We start from the raw sequence: 9,478 nt of genomic DNA, 5'->3' as shown, positions 1-9,478 counted from the left end.
TGGGATTAAATAATTATTGTTAATTAATTAATTAATTTTTTACCAACAGACTCATCTTTTCAAATGAAGTCTGCAGTGTGAAAAAACGTAGAAAGAAAACACCCATATGAGAAGATGTCTCCCAACAGATGCATCTCTTCTTCATACCTGTTGCGAACAAGCATAATCATATTATATATACACATTCTATAATCCAAAACATCCTTATTAAGAGAACCACATAGAAATTCGCCAGAAGCCAAGTTTTCTGGTGCTGGAATTCTGACTTGATCGTTGAATCCTAGTGAAGCAGACGTCCGTAGAACTACAAGCATTGAGTGGGGACGAAATTTCTGTTTCAAGGATATTGTGGTACGCAAGCCTCGATCTTCAATATTTCTGTTCAATATTATTTCATTGTTCATACTTTGTTAATTTTCTATTTGCATTTATTATTTATTAGCATAAATAATTTTATCACAGATTGATGACATATATCCAACAATCTTGAAACAGAAATTATAGATCAACAATATGTGACTATGAATGGTGCTGTGCCAAAATACTCTGAAAAGCCTGAGAAGTTCAAAGGGCTGGACTTCAAGAGATGGTAACAGAAGATGTTGTTTTCTTGAAAACCATGAATCTCGCTCATGTTGTCAAGGAAGAAGCTCCGAAGTCTAATGAGAATCCAATGACGAAAGAGATTGTCATGGAAATTGAAGCTTGGAATCATTCTGAGTTTCGTTGTAGGGACTATATTATGAATAGTTTGGATGACAATCTCTATGAAATTTATTCTCTGTGCAAGACAGCGAAGAAGTTGTGGGAATCCTTGGAGAAAAAGTGTAGGATTAATGATGCCGATTCAAAGAAATTTGTTATCGGTAAGTTTCTCAAATATACAATGATGGATTCAAAATCTATTGTCCTTAGGTCGAAGAAATCCAGAAATTGATCTATGAACTGCACTCCGAGGGATGCGAGATCAATGAGCATTTCTAAGTTAGGGTGATAATCGAAAAGTTGCCAACTTCCTGGAATGGCTTCAAAATTTATCTCAAGCACAAGTGTCATAAGATGAATATGGAGAATTTGATTATGAGATTATGAGTGGAAGAAGACCACAGAAAGGTAGACCGTTTTGGAGGGTTTGCTGCCATTGAAACCAATGCAAATTATGTTGAGGGAGGAAACTCCAAGGCCAAGCCAAAGAAGAATAAGGCTCCGAAAACCAAGCAGTTTGTATAATCTGCCCTTGCTATAAAAGGCAAGAATCTGAAGAAGATTAAGGACCCATGCTATGTGTGTGGCAAATTTGGTCACAAGGCATAAGATTGTTGTCATCGCAAGGATGGAAATCATGCCAACGGAAACAACAACAACCATGCTAACATGGCAACCACCAATGAAGAATTGGCTGTTGTTGTGTCCGAGGTCAATGCTGCCATTGAAGCTAATGCAAATTATGTTGAGGGAGGAAACTCCAAGGCCAAGCTGAAGAAGAATAAGGCTCCGAAAACCAAGCAGTTTGTATAATCTGCCCTTGCTCCAAAAGGCAAGAATCTGAAGAAGATTAAGGGCCCATGTTATGTGTGTGGCAAATCTGGTCACAAGGCATAAAATTGTTGTCATCGCAAAGATGGAAATCATGCCAACGGAAACAACAACAACCATGTTAACATGGCAACCACCAATGAAGAATTGGCTGTTGTTGTGTCTGAGGTCAACATGGTCTCAAATGGGAGTGAATGGTTGATGGATACTGGTACTACCAAGCACATCTGAGCTGATAGAAATCTGTTGACTGAATACCATCCTGTTGCCCATGGAGAAAAGCTGTGTATGGGCAATTCTGCCTCATCTATAGTGGAGGGCAAAGGAAAAATGGTACTCAAATTCATATATGGAAAGAGTCTCACCTTGCTAAATGTGCTGCATGTTCCTGAAATGAGGAGGAACTTGGTTTCTGGACCTATTCTGATTGCTAAGGGCTTTAAACTTGTAATGGATCCAACAAATTTGTACTTACCAAGGGTGAGATGTTTGTTGGAAAGGGTTATGTGGTTGATGGCCTCGTGAAACTCAATGTAATTGCCATTGATGATGCTAATAAAATAAATGCTTCTACTTATATTGTTGAGTCTTCTAATATTTGGCATGCTAGATTAGGACATGTTAATTTTCGTTCCATGCAAAGAATGGTTAAATTAGAATTATTACCTAAATTCGAAATTGATTTTAATCATAAGTGTGAAACATGTACTGAATCAAAATTTGCTAGGCAAACAAGAAAGTCAATTATGGAAAGATCAAATGAATTACTTGGATTAATTCATAGTGATCTTTGTGACTTTAAATCCACACCAACTCGTGGAGGAAAGAATTATTATGTCACTTTTATTGATGATTGCAGTAAGTATTGCTATGTTTATTTGATTCATAGCAAGGACGAAGCTTTGAATATGTTTAAGACATATAAAGCCGAAGTTGAAAATCAACTTGAGAGAAAAATCAAAGCACTTAGATCTGATAGAGGAGGAGAGTATGAATCTACTACTTTCTCAGATTTTTGTGCACAACATGGAATTATACATCAAACAACGGCTCCAAACACACCACAACAAAATGGTGTTGCCGAAAGAAAAAAATAGAACATTCAAAGATATGATTAATTCCATGTTAAATAGTTCAGGGCTTCCACACAGTTTTTGGGGTGAAGCTTTACTTACTGCAAGTACCATATTGAATAAGGTTCCTCTAAAGAAGATTGACGAGTCACCTTATGAACTATGGAAAGGATATAAACCCACTTATAAAACCCTCAAAGTGTGGGGTTGCTTAGCAAACGTGCAAGTTCCATTACCAAAAAGAATGAAACTACGACCTAAAACTATTGATTGTGTATTCCTTGGATATGCAAATAATAGTGCTGCTTATAGGTTCCTTATTGTAAAATCATCGATTTCTGGCATACATTTTAACACTATATTAGAATCAGCGGATGCCGAATTCTTTGAGGATATATTTCCTTACAAAGAAAAGGAATCTGGTTCTAATACAAAGAGGGTTCATGATCATAGTCATGATGAAGCCTCTTCTTTTGGTGTCTAAGATGTGGAACCAAGAAGAGGAAAAAGAATCAAAGTTTCTAAAAACTTTGGATCAGATTTCATTACTTTCTTGTCCGAGAATGAACTTAAAACTTTTAAAGAAGCAATGTCTTCTTCCTCCTTATGGAAGGAAGCAATTAAAAGTGAAATGGAATCCATTATGGAAAATAACACACGGGAATTGGTTGATTTACCTCCATGTAGTAAACCAATTGATCATAAATGGATTTTCAAGAAGAAACTTAAGGCGGATGGAACCATTGATAAGTTCAAGGCACGTTTAGTAGGCAAAGGTTATCGCCAAAAGGAAGGGTTGGATTATTTCGACACCTATTCTCCAGTTTCTCGCATAACGTCAATTAGGACGTTAATAGCGATTGCAGCTGTATACAACTTTGATATACATCAAATGGATGTAAAAACAACATTTTTAAATGGAGAATTAGATGAAGAAATATACATGGAATAACTTGAAGGGTTCGTGCTTAAGGGACAAGAAAGCAAAGTGTGCAAATTAGTTAAGTCATTATATGGACTTAAACAAGCACCAAAACAATGGCACGAGAAATTTGATCATACTTTGTTGACACATGGGTTCAAAATAAATGAATCTAATAAATGTGTCTACATTAAGAGTAATGATAAAACTTGCGTTATTGTCTGCTTGTATGTGGATGATATGCTCATAATGGGAAGTGATAAAGATGTAATAAACAAAACAAAGAAAATGTTGAATTCAAATTTTGACATGAAAGACTTAGGTCAAACCGATGTCATTTTATGAATTCAAATTAAGAGAAATAGTGAAGGGTATGTCCTTACACAATCCCATTATGCAGAAAAAATATTACGAAGGTTTGGTCAATTTGACTGCAAACCTGCTGCAACTCCTTTTGATGCTAGATGCAAGTTGGAGAAAAATAAAGGCAATGCTTTATCTCAACTTGAATATTCTCAATTAATTGGAAGTCTAATGTACTTGATGAATTCAATTGGGCTCGACTTAGCTTATGCAGTAAGTAGGCTTAGTAGATATACAAGTAATCCGACACAAGCACATTGAGATGCTTTAGTAAGAGTGTTAAGGTATTTGAAAAATACACTTAACTACGGATTACACAAAGTATCCACCTGTTGTAGAAGGCTTCAGTGATACCAATTGGATTTCTAACACTACAGAATCCAAGTCGACAAGTGGATATGTTTTAACCTTATGAGGTGTAGCAATATCTTGGAAATCCTCTAAACAGAAATGTATAGCTCGTTCCACCATGGAGTCCGAGTTTATAGCTTTAGACTTGGTTAGCGACGAAGCCGAGTGGCTCAAACATTTTCTAGAGGATATTCCAGTGTGGCCAAAGCCTGTAACTGCTATATGTATACATTGTGACAGTATGGCCACACAATCAAGGGCCAAAAGTCATGTATACAATGGAAAGTTGCGACACATCAGGCATCAGCATAATACTCTTAAGAAGTTGCTCTCCAATGGAATAATATCCATTGATTATGTAAAGTCAAAGGAAAATATAGCTGATCCTTTGACAAAAGGACTACTAAGAGAGAAAATATTATTTACATCGAGATGAATGGGTCTTCAGCCAATTCAATGAATCGAACTGGGTAGAAACCTAACCTAGCTGATTGGAGATCCTATGTTCGAGGTTCAATAGACAAACTAGTTGAGTTTGATTCAAAAGTTGAACACACAACTTACCCATTCTTATGATAAAATGTGTGTTGTCTGTTGAAGTTTGAAGGGTTATGTTTTATACATTTAATGACATTAATATCTTGTTATCACAAGGAATATGGCAGACTATTCTTATTTAATGTCACCTATATAGGAGTAAATGGGGCCGCATTTATGAGAATTGAAATGGCTAAATTCTCTAAAGCTCCTACGAAATCCGGGATATGTTCAGGGCCAAAATGAACACAACTGTATGAATTGATGTGTGACAAACATGATATGTGTGTAGCATATTGTCTCAGTTTACTACTGCGGTGAACAGTTCAAGATCTTCCACATCCATTGCGTCAACAAGTAAACCTGATATGTTTTCACTAGGGTAAGTTCAAGTCCAAAAGACACTTCACCCGATGCATATCATGTCTATTCTCTCTTAGTTTTAGGCAGCCTAGTCATACATTTGCATTTACATCTGCATTCAAATGTAGGGTCATGGTTGGAGTTTGAATGAAATTTCAACTCAAATGTGGGGTATTGTTGGAAATTTTGAGTAGAAATTTCTTTGTCCCACATTGGCCATTCCCATAGGGTTTCCTCACTTTATAAGGTTTTGTCCCTTATAGAAAGTGATTGGAGTGATAGGCCTTGGAGACTAAAATTGGGCTCACCCTTGGTGTTGGGCTTTTGGGTGTACTAATTAATTGGTAATTAATATATAATTAATATATAATTAATTATCAAAAGATGGGCCTTGGGCCGGGCTCTAATAATTAAATTAATTAATTATTTTCGGATTTAAGTAATTATTTTTAATTAATTAATTATCTTTTTACCAACATACTCATCTTTTGAGATGAAGTATGAAGTGTGAAAAAACGCAGAAAGAAAACACCCCTCTGAGAAGATGTCTCCCAACAAATGCATCCCTTCCTCATACCTACATCCATCTGCATGACATTTAGAACACAGAAAAGACAATTTTTCTTCTATAATCCAAAACATCCTTACTGAGAGAACTACATAGAAATTCACCAGAAGCCAAGTTTTCCGGTGTTGGAATTCTGACTTGATTGTTGAATCCTGGTGAAGCAGACGCCTGTAGAACTACAAGCACTGAGTAGGGACAAAATTTCTGTTTCAAGGACATTGCGGTACGCAAGCCTCGATCTTCAATATTTCTGTTCAATATTATTTCATTGTTCATACTCTGTTAATTTCCTATTTGCATTTATTATTTATTAGCATATATAATTTTATCACAGATTGTTGACATATATTCAACAGTGACAAGTGTCAAGAGATTAAGCAATAAGTTGTTAGTTGGTTAAAAACAGTTAGGAATGTTTACTTAGTGTAAGGAAAAGCTGTGACTATATATACTTGTAATTATTCTGTAAGCACATTCATTCAATACAATTGAAGAATTATTCAGTGATAAACCTCTCTCTCTCTCTCTCTCTCTCTCTCTCTCGTGCTTTACTTTCTGAGAAAACTCCATTGCAGAAGCTTCATTTTCTGCATCCTAACACTCGTCTCCCTGTTTGTATTCAATTTTCTAACGTTGAAATGAAATTCAGTATCAATGTAGATCTACGAATCTGTGGTGTCAAATGGTCCCATGCACATAGGTCTGGACAACATTTTTTGTTTGCACTGCACGTTGATTGCATGATCATTTACACGTTTCTTTCTAACCACATATTTAATGGAAAAGATAAGAATCTCGACTGGGGTAGAAACTTGGACGAAAGATTGGGGAACCCTAGAGCATCTGCATAACGCCATATAAGTACTGACTGTATCAAATTTTAGCTAGCATGCCCGCCACAACATAAAAGTTCCAAATCCTTTGATCTTTTGCTGGTTCTTAAGCTCGTTACTGAAATGATGCCATCCCCAGTACTTCAGGTGAAACGATTACAGCCGGAACTTATAACTCCGACAAAGCCAACTCCTCGAGAAACAAAGTTTCTCTCAAATATTGATGACCAAGAAAAGCTAGAGGTTTTAGGTTCCATTCATAATGTGTTACAAAGACAACCCTTCACTTAATGAAAATCGTAATCCCGTTAAGGCGATTAGGGAAGCCTTAAGTAGAGCATTAGTGTATTACTACCCTTTAGCTGGCAGGCTTAGGGAAGGGGCTAACAGAAAGCTCATGGTCGATTGCCATGGTGAAGGTATCTTGTTCATCCAGGCTTCTGCTGATGTCATACTTGAGCAACTAGGAGACAAAATTCTACCCCCTTATCCACTCTTAGAGGAGTTCTTATTTAATTTCCCAGGCTCTGATGGAATTATTGGTTGTCCTTTGCTGCTGGTTCAGGTGAGTCAATTAATTATTAATTACATGTTAATTAGTTTTTCGTATTCATAATTGGTCATAGCCATTAATTCTTTACAAAAAAAATAAAAATTTAAGTAGGTTAAGGGTAAGAGTAGTGTTTTTTGCGTTACACACGCCAGAGATTTTTTGTAAGAAATTAGTGCAATCAACAACATATGAAAATTTTAATGACAAATAAGGACATAAACAAGAAAGCCCTAACAATATTGTAAATTAATTAAAGTTTGGTGGCACCACAAACTGTTTTTAACTTTTTTCATTAATTGGCAACCTTTTTCATAAACAAAAATTTATCATACATCCACCACACCCAAACTTGAACTTATCTATGATACTACCACGCCTCTTTGTTCTTATGATTAAAGAAAGTTCATTAGGTGGTTTTGGAAAGAAAAGATTATGACATGCTTTTCATTATTTTTCGAAACTAATTTTTCTTCAACAGTCCTTATGGTTAACCCTATATATTGTAAAATTTGTACACACACCGAATCAAGGAAATTATATTTCTTCATGGTATCTGCCTAATATGGTCCTAGGTTTTCAACCAGTCTCACATCACCTTTATTGTGTAGGTTTTCCCTTGCTGTTCTTCTTCTAGGTTTTTTTCCTGTCGTCATGTCGTCCTCTTTGTCTTATGTCTAAATTTTTCTATCTTCTATAAGCATTTTGTCTAAATTCCTCTATATTTAAAGACTCTTTCAAGTAACTACAACATGCATGAGACTCTTTCAAAGAGACTCCATCTTTCTTGAATTTTATTCCTAATTTTTATGAAATTTTTGTTTCCCAATTAGATCATCTAATTTAGATGGTTTTTTTGTCTTTTCTTCTAAAGAATTGTTAACTAGCACGAATATGATGATCAAGAAAAAAGTCTAGTAACTAACTTTTGCAATATGTAGGCGACCCATCTTACATTTGGAGGTTTCATACTTGCATTGCGCCTAAACCACACAATGTGTGATGCACCAGGATTGCTCCAGTTCCTGAATGCCATTGCGGAGATGGTAAGGGGCGCACATGCACCATCTATTCTACCAGTGTGGGAGAGAGAGCTCTTGTTCGATCACAATCCACCAAGAATTACATGTGCTCATCATGAATATGAAGATGTGATTGATCATTCTGATGGCTTATACGCATCCAGTAACCAGTCAAACATGGTTCAACGATCTTTCTACTTTGGAGCCAAGGAGATAAGAGTCCTTCGAAAACGGATTCCACCCCACCTAATTTCCACTTGCTCCACATTTGACTTGATCACAGCGTGTTTGTGGAAATGTCGCACTCTTACACTTAAAATTAATACAAAACAGGCTGTTTGCATTTCATGTGCTATCGATGCATAGGGAGAGCACGACAATGTACGTCTTCCCTTGGGATACTATAGCAATGCATTTGCATTTCCAGCTGCAGTTTCAAATGCTGAACCTCTGTGCAAAAATCCACTGGGATATGCTTTGGAGTTGGTGAAGAAGGCTAAAGCTACCATGAATGAAGAATAATTAAGATCAGTGGCAGATCTTTTGGTACTAAGAGGGCGACCTCAATATTCATCGACAGGAAGTTATTTAATAGTTTCTGATACAACGTGTGCAGGTTTTGTATATGTCAATTTTGGATGGGGACAGCTGGTATATGCTGGACCGGCCAAGGCCTTGGATTTGATTAGCTTCTACCTTGCTACATTCAACACAAAAACAACCCTGAGGATGGAATATTGGTACCAATGTGCCTGCCATTCTTGGCCATGGAGAGATTTCAGCAGGAACTAAAGAGGATTACTCTGGAACCTAAGGAGGATATATGTAACAACCTTAGATCAACTAGGATCAAGTCAATGATGTAAGTGTTAAATGTAATGCACTTTCTGTAATGTAGAGTTGTGTCTCTTGGAACTAATCCAAGAGTTATGCCTGTTATCGAAAGGTCTGAATGTTATTATAAATAGCCAATAAGATGGCCTAGTGTTGTAATAAAAAAACTGAAAGCAATAAAGTTAAGTAAATTTTAGTCCCCATTCAAAACTCATCCTCCATGTATATTCTCTTGTATTCTTCCTTTCTGCAGTATAATTAAAAACTGCTAATCTTTCCTCCAATAGTTAAGAATCAAATTGCTCATTTGTTGGACAATTTGGTAAGATTTCAATGGATTTCTTAAAGAATCATGAAAATGTCAGGAAGTTTGAGCCTTAATTTCCTCAAACCAGTAAGTGCAAAATGATATATATGCGATCGAGAACACAAAAGTAAACAAATCACACACAATGATAGAAAACTTGCTTATTGTAGAAGCATATGGAGAAACAATTACAAGCACTCAAATATTCTTCCCACCCAC

At 36.2% G+C, this 9,478-nt stretch overlaps 1 pseudogene; it reads left to right on the top strand.

Annotated features, from left to right (window-relative positions):
• The first annotated feature begins 586 nt into the window (after nucleotides 1-586).
• Nucleotides 587-9,153, top strand: LOC125472889 (annotated as a pseudogene).
• The last annotated feature ends 325 nt before the right edge of the window (nucleotides 9,154-9,478 follow it).

This window comes from the organism of the source record quoted next, unplaced genomic scaffold, assembly GCF_019419815.1.
Source record: "Pyrus x bretschneideri cultivar Hongxiangsu unplaced genomic scaffold, Pyrus_bretschneideri_v1 Contig76, whole genome shotgun sequence".
Lineage (NCBI taxonomy): Eukaryota > Viridiplantae > Streptophyta > Magnoliopsida > Rosales > Rosaceae > Pyrus > Pyrus x bretschneideri.
Note: the sequence above shows the minus strand (reverse complement) of the source record. Positions and strands in the feature narration are given on the sequence as shown.